The sequence below is a fragment of the Orcinus orca genome, chromosome 16 (assembly GCF_937001465.1).
Source record: "Orcinus orca chromosome 16, mOrcOrc1.1, whole genome shotgun sequence".
NCBI classification, from domain to species: Eukaryota; Metazoa; Chordata; class Mammalia; order Artiodactyla; family Delphinidae; genus Orcinus; species Orcinus orca.
The window spans coordinates 28,277,664-28,286,679 of record NC_064574.1 but is presented as its reverse complement, the minus strand read 5'-3'; the positions used below and the strand labels follow the sequence as shown (position 1 = coordinate 28,286,679).

The window sequence follows — 9,016 nt, the reverse complement described above, 5'->3', positions numbered from 1 at the left end:
CTTTGCCTTACTAAAAACTTCCCTGGGGATTACTAGCACCATGCCACTTAACTCCAACCCCCAGCACAGACCCACGGGGTGGGGGGAGGGGGCTGTGTGCTTTGAGGGCCCGATGCCAGGCTGGGGGCTTGGGAATGGAACTCCATCTCCCCTTGGGCCACCTTTCGGTTTTCTTCCTTTTGTAGGCAGTGCACTCAGCACTTTTTTTTTTTTGGCCACGCAGCACGGCTTGTGGGATCTTAGTTCCAGACCAGGGATCGAACCCAGATCGAACCTCGACAGTGAGAGCACAGAGTCCTAACCACTGTACTGCCAGGGAATTCCTTGCACTTTTAGAACCTATTCATCTTTCCTTTCACACACCTCTGGACAGGCTGGCTGCATCCTGAGCTATGTGCCAGGTGTCTCCAGCAATGACAGCAGTGTGGAAATCCCCTACAAAGTTTCCAAAGCAGGTTTGAGGGGCCCAGACACCTGATGCCTTCCATAGCCATCCACCCGCAGTTCTCCGTAGCTACACACTGCCCCTGATTGGCTGTTGTATCAATTACATTTGTTTCAGGTCCAGGGAACAGAACCCACTCTAGATCAACATTTTATAAACATCTAATATGTCATCTTGTGACCTTAAAGGGAACCAGCCCTAGCACGAAGCCCACACAGCCTAGACAGCAGAGCAGAGATGCAAAAGCCTGTGTCCCTGTTACCTGCAGCCCAGAGCACCTCAATTAGCATATCGTCCAATCTGCTTTTCACAGCTCTCTCAAAGGAAGCCCTCCAGGATGCAACTCCGGCTCTCCTCTGCCCTGTCTGGCTGCTCTGTCCAGCATCTTTGCAGCCTCACCTTCCTATGCCCAAGGAAGGAACCCACTTCCTGTTCCTTCTTCTGTCGTGGTTTGTGCTCCTCAGGGTTCTCTCCCAGACTCCTCTTCTCACTGTGTATTCTCATGAGGAAATCTCATCACACCCATGGCTTCAGTTTTCACCCACATGCAGATGACTCGCAAATTTACATTTGTGATAAATGTAATGTAATTTACATTTACATTTTCATTTCTGATCTCCTTTCTGAGCCGCAAATCTGCCTGCAAACCACTGCCACATGGATATCCCAAAAGTACCATAGGCCAGCCCAAGTCTGAAGCCATGATTTGGTTCTCTCCTGCACCTGTCTTCCCTACACTTCCATCCAATCCATCAGGTTCTGTTTATTTTTCCTCTTCGTCTTCTCAGTCTCCACCCTAGTCCATAGCTACCATCAATCATCTCTTACCTGAACAACTGGACCAGCCTTCTCACTGGTCTCTCTGGATCCATTCTACCTCCACCACTTCCCTCCCTCTCTCCACAGTGACCACAGGGATCTTTTAAAAAATGGAGATCTGATCATGTAACTCCCATTCCCCTTCCCTGTTTGAATGCTTCAATGACTTCCTACTGTGTGGGGTGGGGGGGCGCGGGCGGAGAGGAACCAGCTTTCAAAGACCTACCTGATCTCTTTCCATCACTCCAGCTGAACCTTCAGCCATGAGCCCCTTTGCTCTTTGAGTTCCAGCCACCTCTGTTTAGCAATTTTGCTCCCTCCTACCACAGGGGCTTTGCATAAGCTGTTCTCACCACCAGTAACATACTCCATTTGCACTGCCATTACCACCACTGTTGACTAGTTATTGCCTTTTCATCCTTCATCTCTCAGCTGGATGATCACTTCCCCAAGGACCACATGATCTTGGTTCACAGCACTTACCGTCAATGCACACTTTCCCTTTAATCAGTGTGATTATTTGGTTATTCTCTGCCTCCCCCATTAGATTAAAGCTTCATGAGAAAGAGACTGACAGTGTCTTTTGCTTATCATTAAATTTCCTGGGTCTAGTGCAGTACCTAGCCAATAGCTGATAACCAGTAATTATTTTTTTAATGAACTACACACATTTAAGTCATAATAACGGTGGCTTATTCCTAAAAAAAAAGTCTTTGTCCCTCATAGCCATAGATGATTGGTTCAGATGTGAGCATCTGACTAGAACTTGGAAATTTCCTCTCTCCCTCTCTGAGTCATAAGACCTGTAACTTGAGAGCTGTGGCTCAGATTGCTAGCTACTTATCAGCATACATTCTCTCCCTCCTTATAAGAGAACTCCATTGTTAGCTGAGCACATTGCCACATTGAATGAAGACTACATATCCCAGTTGCCCTTGCAGCCAGTGGTGGCCATGTGACCAAATTCTGGTCAATGACATGCAAGGGAAAGTGTTATGTGGAACTTCTGAGACAGCGCCCTAAAAAGGAGGGGGTTATATCTTTGCCTTTCCATTTCTCCACCTTCTTCCAGGCTGGCACTTCAGCAGCAGTCCTGAACCAGGAGGTGATGCTGAGAATAAACACCTTACTCTAAAATGATGGAGTTGACAGAAAGGGCCTGTGCCCCTAGTGACGGTGGAGCAGTCACCCCAGCCCTGGACTTCCTACTTCCAGCTTCTCTTTCATGAGAGGAAACACATTAGGGTGTTTTAAGCCTCTCTTGTCAGGCTTCTCTTACTAAAAGCCAAATATAATTCCTGTTGACAGCCACGATCCTGTTATGGGGAGGTAGTCCCTTCGCCAAGCGACAGAAAGAAGTCTCTGAACCCACTTTCCCCTGAGGCCCAGCTTCACCCCACAGTCAAGGGCATAACCAAGTGTTCCATTTTCATTAAGCTAATTCACGTTGGCTTTCTTCACCTGCAAGCAAGGGTCTGGGCAAATACACTGAGACTAGTCTAGAAGTGCAAACACAGAGAGACCTTCGAGATCTATTATTAATTTAAAATGTAATCAAACAGCTCATATTTATTGAGCACTTACTGTGTGCTGGGCACTGTTCTAAGGACTTTACCTACATCACCTCTTTTCATTCTCTCAACAACTCTACAAATTAGGTGCCATTATGATGGCCATTTTGAAGGTTAAGAAACCAAGGCACAGACAGGTGCCTGGCCCAAGGTCACATGTCTAATAAGATGTGTGTAATTTTATTTTATTTTATTTTATTTTATTTTTTGCGGTACGCAGGCCTCTCACTGTTGTGGCCTCTCCCGTTGCGGAGCACAGCCTCCAGACGCACAGGCTCAGCAGCCATGGCTCACGGGCCTAGCCGCTCGGCGGCATGTAGGATCTTCCCGGACCGGGGCACGAACCCGTGTCCCCTGCATCGGCAGGCGGACTCTCAACCACTGCGCCACCAGGGAAGCCCGTAATTTTAACCCAGGCAAGGTGCAGAACTATTGGGGATGACCCATGAAATTCCCCCTTTGCCTTAGTTTTGGCTCCCCGGTAGCAAAGGCTTGAGTGCAAGTGGTTTATTTCGGAGGTGATTCCAGGAAGCAAGCTTGAGGGGGCAAGAAGAATGAGACAGAGGGTGTGCCAGGGGGGTTGTTGCTGGAGCAATGGGGCTGCATACTGCTATTCTCTGAGGAGGGTCCAGAAAGGTCCAAACGGTCTGGCACGCTTCTCACAATTTTCCACCTATGACAATGGAAGACTGGCTTTTATTCACCAGCTCCTGTCCCCATCAGCCAACACCCCTGGGAGACTCCCACAGGGATGGAAAATATGGAAGACACTGCAAGCTTGAGCTGGGAAGCCAGCAGTGCTAGGTGAGTCTGGGTTTGCATGGACCTTCCCACCACAACTTCAGTTGAAATCAAAGGTGGGCCAAGGGGCTGTGCCACTGACACCCAGGTCTTTGCTCTGCCCTTTCCTCATCGACAAAGCTCACATTTGTTCAGACATCCACCCATCACTTAACCCATCCGGGGCCTCAAAGGAGGCTGACCCCAGGGGTGTGGCTGACCGGTCTCCTCCAAGCCAATCACAGTCATCCCAGGGGAAGACAGGTTCCAGCACCCATACTTAAGCAGCTCGGAACATGGTATGTTCCTGGAGAATATTATTAATCCTGGGTAGTCATGTGATTCGAGCTAGCTCAGTCAGACCAAAGAGAAAAGCTTTAATTCCATCTCACTATGGGAAAGGTTCTCTCTCTCTTCTCCTGGATGTGAACTGCTATAGACTGAATGTTTATGTCCCCCTAAAATTCATAGGTTGAAGACTAATATCCAACGTGATGGCATTTGGAGGTAGGACTTTGGGGAGGTGATTAGGTCATAAGGATGGAGCTCTCATGAATAGGATCAGTGCCCTTATAAGAAGAGACCCCAGAGAGCTCTCTCACCCCTTCCACTGTATGAGAACACAGCAAGAAGATGGCCATCTATGAACCATGAAGTGGGCTCTCTCCAGATACCAAATCTGCCAGCACCTTGATCTCAGACTTCCAGCCCGTAGAATTGTGATAAATAAATGTTTGTTGTTTAAGCCAGCCAGTCTAAGGTATTTTGTTATAGCAGCCTGAGCTGACTGACAGGAACAAAGAAGGAGGCTGCCCCAGTTGTCACTGGCAGTCATCTTGTGATTATGAGGAGAAGCAGTTAAAGTGTGAAGCCACCTCAAGACCCCAAGGAGAAACTCAGCAGGTACCAAAGCTGCAGAAGAAAAAGGCAAACTTTCTGCATAAAATAAGGACAGGAACTTAGTGATTGGTAGAGGAGAAAAAGAGGAGATGGAGGAGAAAACAGAAAGTGAGAATGGGACCAAGCAACATGGCAGAATTCTGTAAGCCAAGCTGTAGAAATGGACAAGAGCATTTTAGGGGTAGAGAAATATAAGATTTAATGCTCCTTTTGTAGCACAGAAATCCTTTCCAAACACTCAGGAAAGTCCTCTGCATACCTGATTACCTGATGTATAAGATTCTTTGTCTAAAATGAAAGGGAAGGGGAAGAGTAGGGAGCCCAGGAGCAGAATGGGGAGAGCAGGTAACTAGGGCCTTTGGTTGCAAACCACAAACATGGACTCTGGCTGGTTTGGACAGAAAAGGTATTTATCGATGTCCTGCCCCTTATTCCCTCGGGCCACCTCTGAAGCAGGAAGCTTCCTCCGGGTCCTCAGGTGCTTGCTCAGTCCGAGTATAGAGCAGCCCATAAATGGCAAAGGCTTAACATCCTGAGGCCACCCTCAACCAGTGAGGGACAGGAGTCAGTGGATAAGCCCCCCTGTCGGTCAGAGGGATGATTCTGATGCATGATGCTTCCTCTCAGAGTCTCCAGCAAGAGTAAGCCCCACTTAACCACCATGTTAACCTGCTCATCAGAATCCCCTGTATTGGCATTTCTCCCTTCCCCAGTCCTTCCTGGGATCACTTCCTACAGCAGATTGTCTTCCAAAGGTGGTCACAACAATATCTCCCTTGTGGAAACAAGCTCTTTTAGAACCGTGCTACTCCTCCCATCAAGAGATGGAATCTCTGTACCGTCCCTTGAGCCTGGTGGGGGGGAGTGGTGGTGTTGTGACAGCTCCCACAAACAGAATGCCACAGAAATGATGCCAATATGACTTCCAAGACTAGACTGGAAAAGGCCATGAAGCTTCTGCCAGGTTCTCTTGTGACACTCATTCTTGGAAGCCAGCTGCCATGCTATGAGCAAGCCCAGGGCACATGGAGAGGCCCCGTGGAGGTGTCCTGGCTGATAGGCAGGATGGTCCAATGCATGTGTAAGTGGAGTCACCTCCAGATGATTCCAGCCCCAGCCATCAAGTCACCCCCAGCTACTGAGTCACCTCCCAGCTGATGGTCCAGACGTTTCAGAGAAGAGACAACCAGTCCCCACTGTGCCCTGTCTGAATAACTGACCCACAGAATCTGTGAGGATAATAAAATGGTTGTTTTATGTCACTACATTTTGGATCAGTTTATGTTACAGCGATAATAACTAGAGCAGCTCCCAAATATAACTACCTGCACACAAGTCCTAGTCTCAGGGCCTACTTTTAGGAGAATTCAAACTAAAACAAAAGGATATTGTGTAGATCCCAGGATTTCTCCAGCTTCCAGTCCCAGGCTTACATTAGCCTCAGGGGAAGGTACCTCATCTTAATCCCAACACGAGGCTTAAATCTCCATCTCATTGGTTTAGGGACAAAAGGGGCGATATAATAGAACCGCTGACTGGGCAGGTCTGCTTTCCCCTCAATTCTCCCCCTCCACGGGGTCTGCCCAAGAACCACACAGGAAAACTAGGTTGTAGCACCAGGCCTTGCCAGTTCTGTTCAGGGATCAGAGGCCATGAACTTCAGGGGAGGGTAAACCCTCTTGAGCACAGAGGTGGATGCCAATTAAACTAAGCTAATCAGGGTAATTCCACTCCCCTTGCCAGGGATTGGTTTAGGCATGGAAATGTGATATAATCTTGCCAATGAGACATGAGGAAAAGGCTCCTGGGCAGGGGGGTGGGGAGGTAGGGGACGGTTACTAAAGCTTTCTTCACTCTTAAAAAGAGGCACAAAGGGATGTCGATGTCCTAACTTCCACCTTTGAAAGCTGTTGTATGTGATGCTTGGAGCTACAGCTACCATCTTGGGACCATGAGAGGCAAGGCTGAGGATAAAAACCAGAATATGGAGGATGATGGTACAAAAAGCTGGAAAGAACCTGACATTGTTCAACTACCTCTTCACCAATCTTGGATATGTCTACCTCCAGACATCTTAATTATGTGAAAATACAAGTCTTCTTAATGCTTAAGCCATTTTGAGTTGAATCATAGGTCTCTCAATATACAGAATTTGTTGCCAGGAGTGGGGGTCTCACTGGGCATACCATGATGAGAGATTCAGGACAAATCTCCATTTTTCCATCCTAGAAGCTGTTCCCCCTGCCTCTTCTTACTTTCTGAAATTAGGAAGTGGTTCTAAGAGGGACAATTTCCCTCTTGATGAAATTCTCTAATTCTCAATAATTCTGGGACTGAGGTGTGGGTGTTAGCTCTACATCCTGAAACAAAGTATGGTTTAGGTGCTCAGAGGGGTTATATTGTGGAACTGCAGAAAGAGAAAGGTTCAAGTCAAATTCATAATGGCCTCAGCATTCCAAGGTTTGCAAGAGATTAAAAACCCAACATGAATGATCTTCAACAGCAAAATGGGGTATTGCACAATTCACAGAGCACTTATTATGTGCTTCTTCCCAAATCACACTCAACAACTTTACCCCATTTTGCAGAGGCTTCAGAAAGTGTCCGCAACTGACCAGTGCAACAGCCACCCAGCCCGCGCCCAGGGATAACTTCTCTGGTTTTTCTCCAGCTGAGAAGGCGAGTATGCATTCCCCATGCATGTGACAACCAGGGTGAGAAGAACCACCAAACCAGACTTGCCTGTCTTCAGCCAGGTCTGGGGCTGTGCCACCTCCCCACTTTTGCTCAAGCTGTTTAGCTGGAATATCCCTCCTATCTACCTTTTATTCAGCACGTTTTATACGCCAGGTACCTTTCTAAACACTTTATGTGTTATTCTCATTTACTCTCCCTGGCAATTGAGAGAAGAAACCGAGGCACAAAGAAATTGAGTACCCCACCACACACACACACACACACACACACACACACACACACGTCACACAGCTAGTTGGTGATGCAGCCAGGATTTAAATCCATGCCATTCAAGTGACTCCAGATCCTATACCCTAAACCATCACCTGCTTCTTCCCTCTCAGTCTCCAGGACCAAGCCATTTTCCAGTGTGAATACCACCCCTCCAGGGAACCTTTCCTGGTGCTCTCAGTCAACACGGCCTCTTCTTCAGCACTCTGGGTGTCTGTAATGAAACCAGTCACCTTACTTTTTTTTTTTTTTTTTTGGCCTCACAGCGCAGGATGTAGGATCTTAGTTCCCTGACCAGGGATCGAACCCATGCCCCTTGCATTGGAACCGCAGAGTCTTAACCACTGGAAGGCCAGGAAAGTACCCCAGTCACCTTCCTTGATTACCACTATGTAAGCACTGATTTACCCCCAACCCTGCCCTCTATCAGCCATTATCTCTGAGTGTCCTCACAATCTCCTCACAACCATTTTACAGAAGGCTGATGCTCAGAGAGGTTAAGGAACTTGCCTGAGACCACACAGCTAGTGAGTGGCCAGATGGGATCTGAACCCAGGTCAATCTGTGCCAAAGCCGTAATGTTGCCATAGATGCTGATGAACACCTGAGATTTAAACCAGGAGCCTACCTTCCTCTGGCTCCAGAGGACACTGGGTGCTGAACCTGGGCTCAAGGGGATGGAGAGTTTTAAACAGAAGAGTGGGGATGGCAATCAGCATGTTTAGACCTAAGTCATCACCACCACCCCTTGCAGCTTTGATGTCCTCATCTGTAAGCAGGTGTTTAGCGGCCTGGGACTCTGAGCTCAGATAATCTGACTTTCATTTTCAGCGGCCCTCTCTTGGACAAGTGCTTCAACAATCACACCTACTTCCTAGTGGCGCTGTGAGGATACAACGAGGCTATTATTGTGGAACTCCAGGGCAGTGCCCACACACTGTCAACATGATTCCAAAAGGCTCCTTGTTACAGTTACTTTTGCTGAACCGAGGCAACCAGCCGTGAGTAGAGAGAGCACTCTGGAGCCTGACTGCCTGGATTTGAACCCTGGTTCAGCCACTTACTAGCTCCATGACCTTGGGTAAATCACTTAAAAACCTCGCTGTGCCTCAGTTTCCTCATCTGTAAAATGGGAATAATAATCATACCTAGCCTGTAGGGTTGTTTTGAGGTTTAAATAAGTTAATGTACATGCAAAGTGTTTAGAACAGTGCCTGACACAGCACCAGATTCAGCAGATTCGTAGTATTTCGAATGTCATTGGTATTATCACCACGTCCGCGACTATTACCGCTAGGGATCCAAAGACTGGGCAGCCAAGAGCCAGGTTTTGCCGACTCACCCTCGCTGGGCAGGTCCAGCCCCCTCCAACCCGTGTCCCCGCCCCCGCCCCCGCCCCCGCCACCCGTGACCCTGAGTTAACCCCGAACTGTGCGCCACCCGCGCCCCTCCCGCCCCACGACCTGCAGACTCACCCTGACTCAGCCTCCCCCGGCGCTTCCACTCCCGGGACGCCGCGCGGCAAAGGGTAGGC

General features: G+C 48.4%; 1 protein-coding gene across 1 annotated transcript in view; it reads right to left on the bottom strand.

The window, feature by feature from the left end:
* Positions 1-9,016, bottom strand: part of BCL2L1 (BCL2 like 1) — an 871,182-nt gene that overhangs the window by 80,024 nt on the left and 782,142 nt on the right. The window lies entirely within an intron of this gene.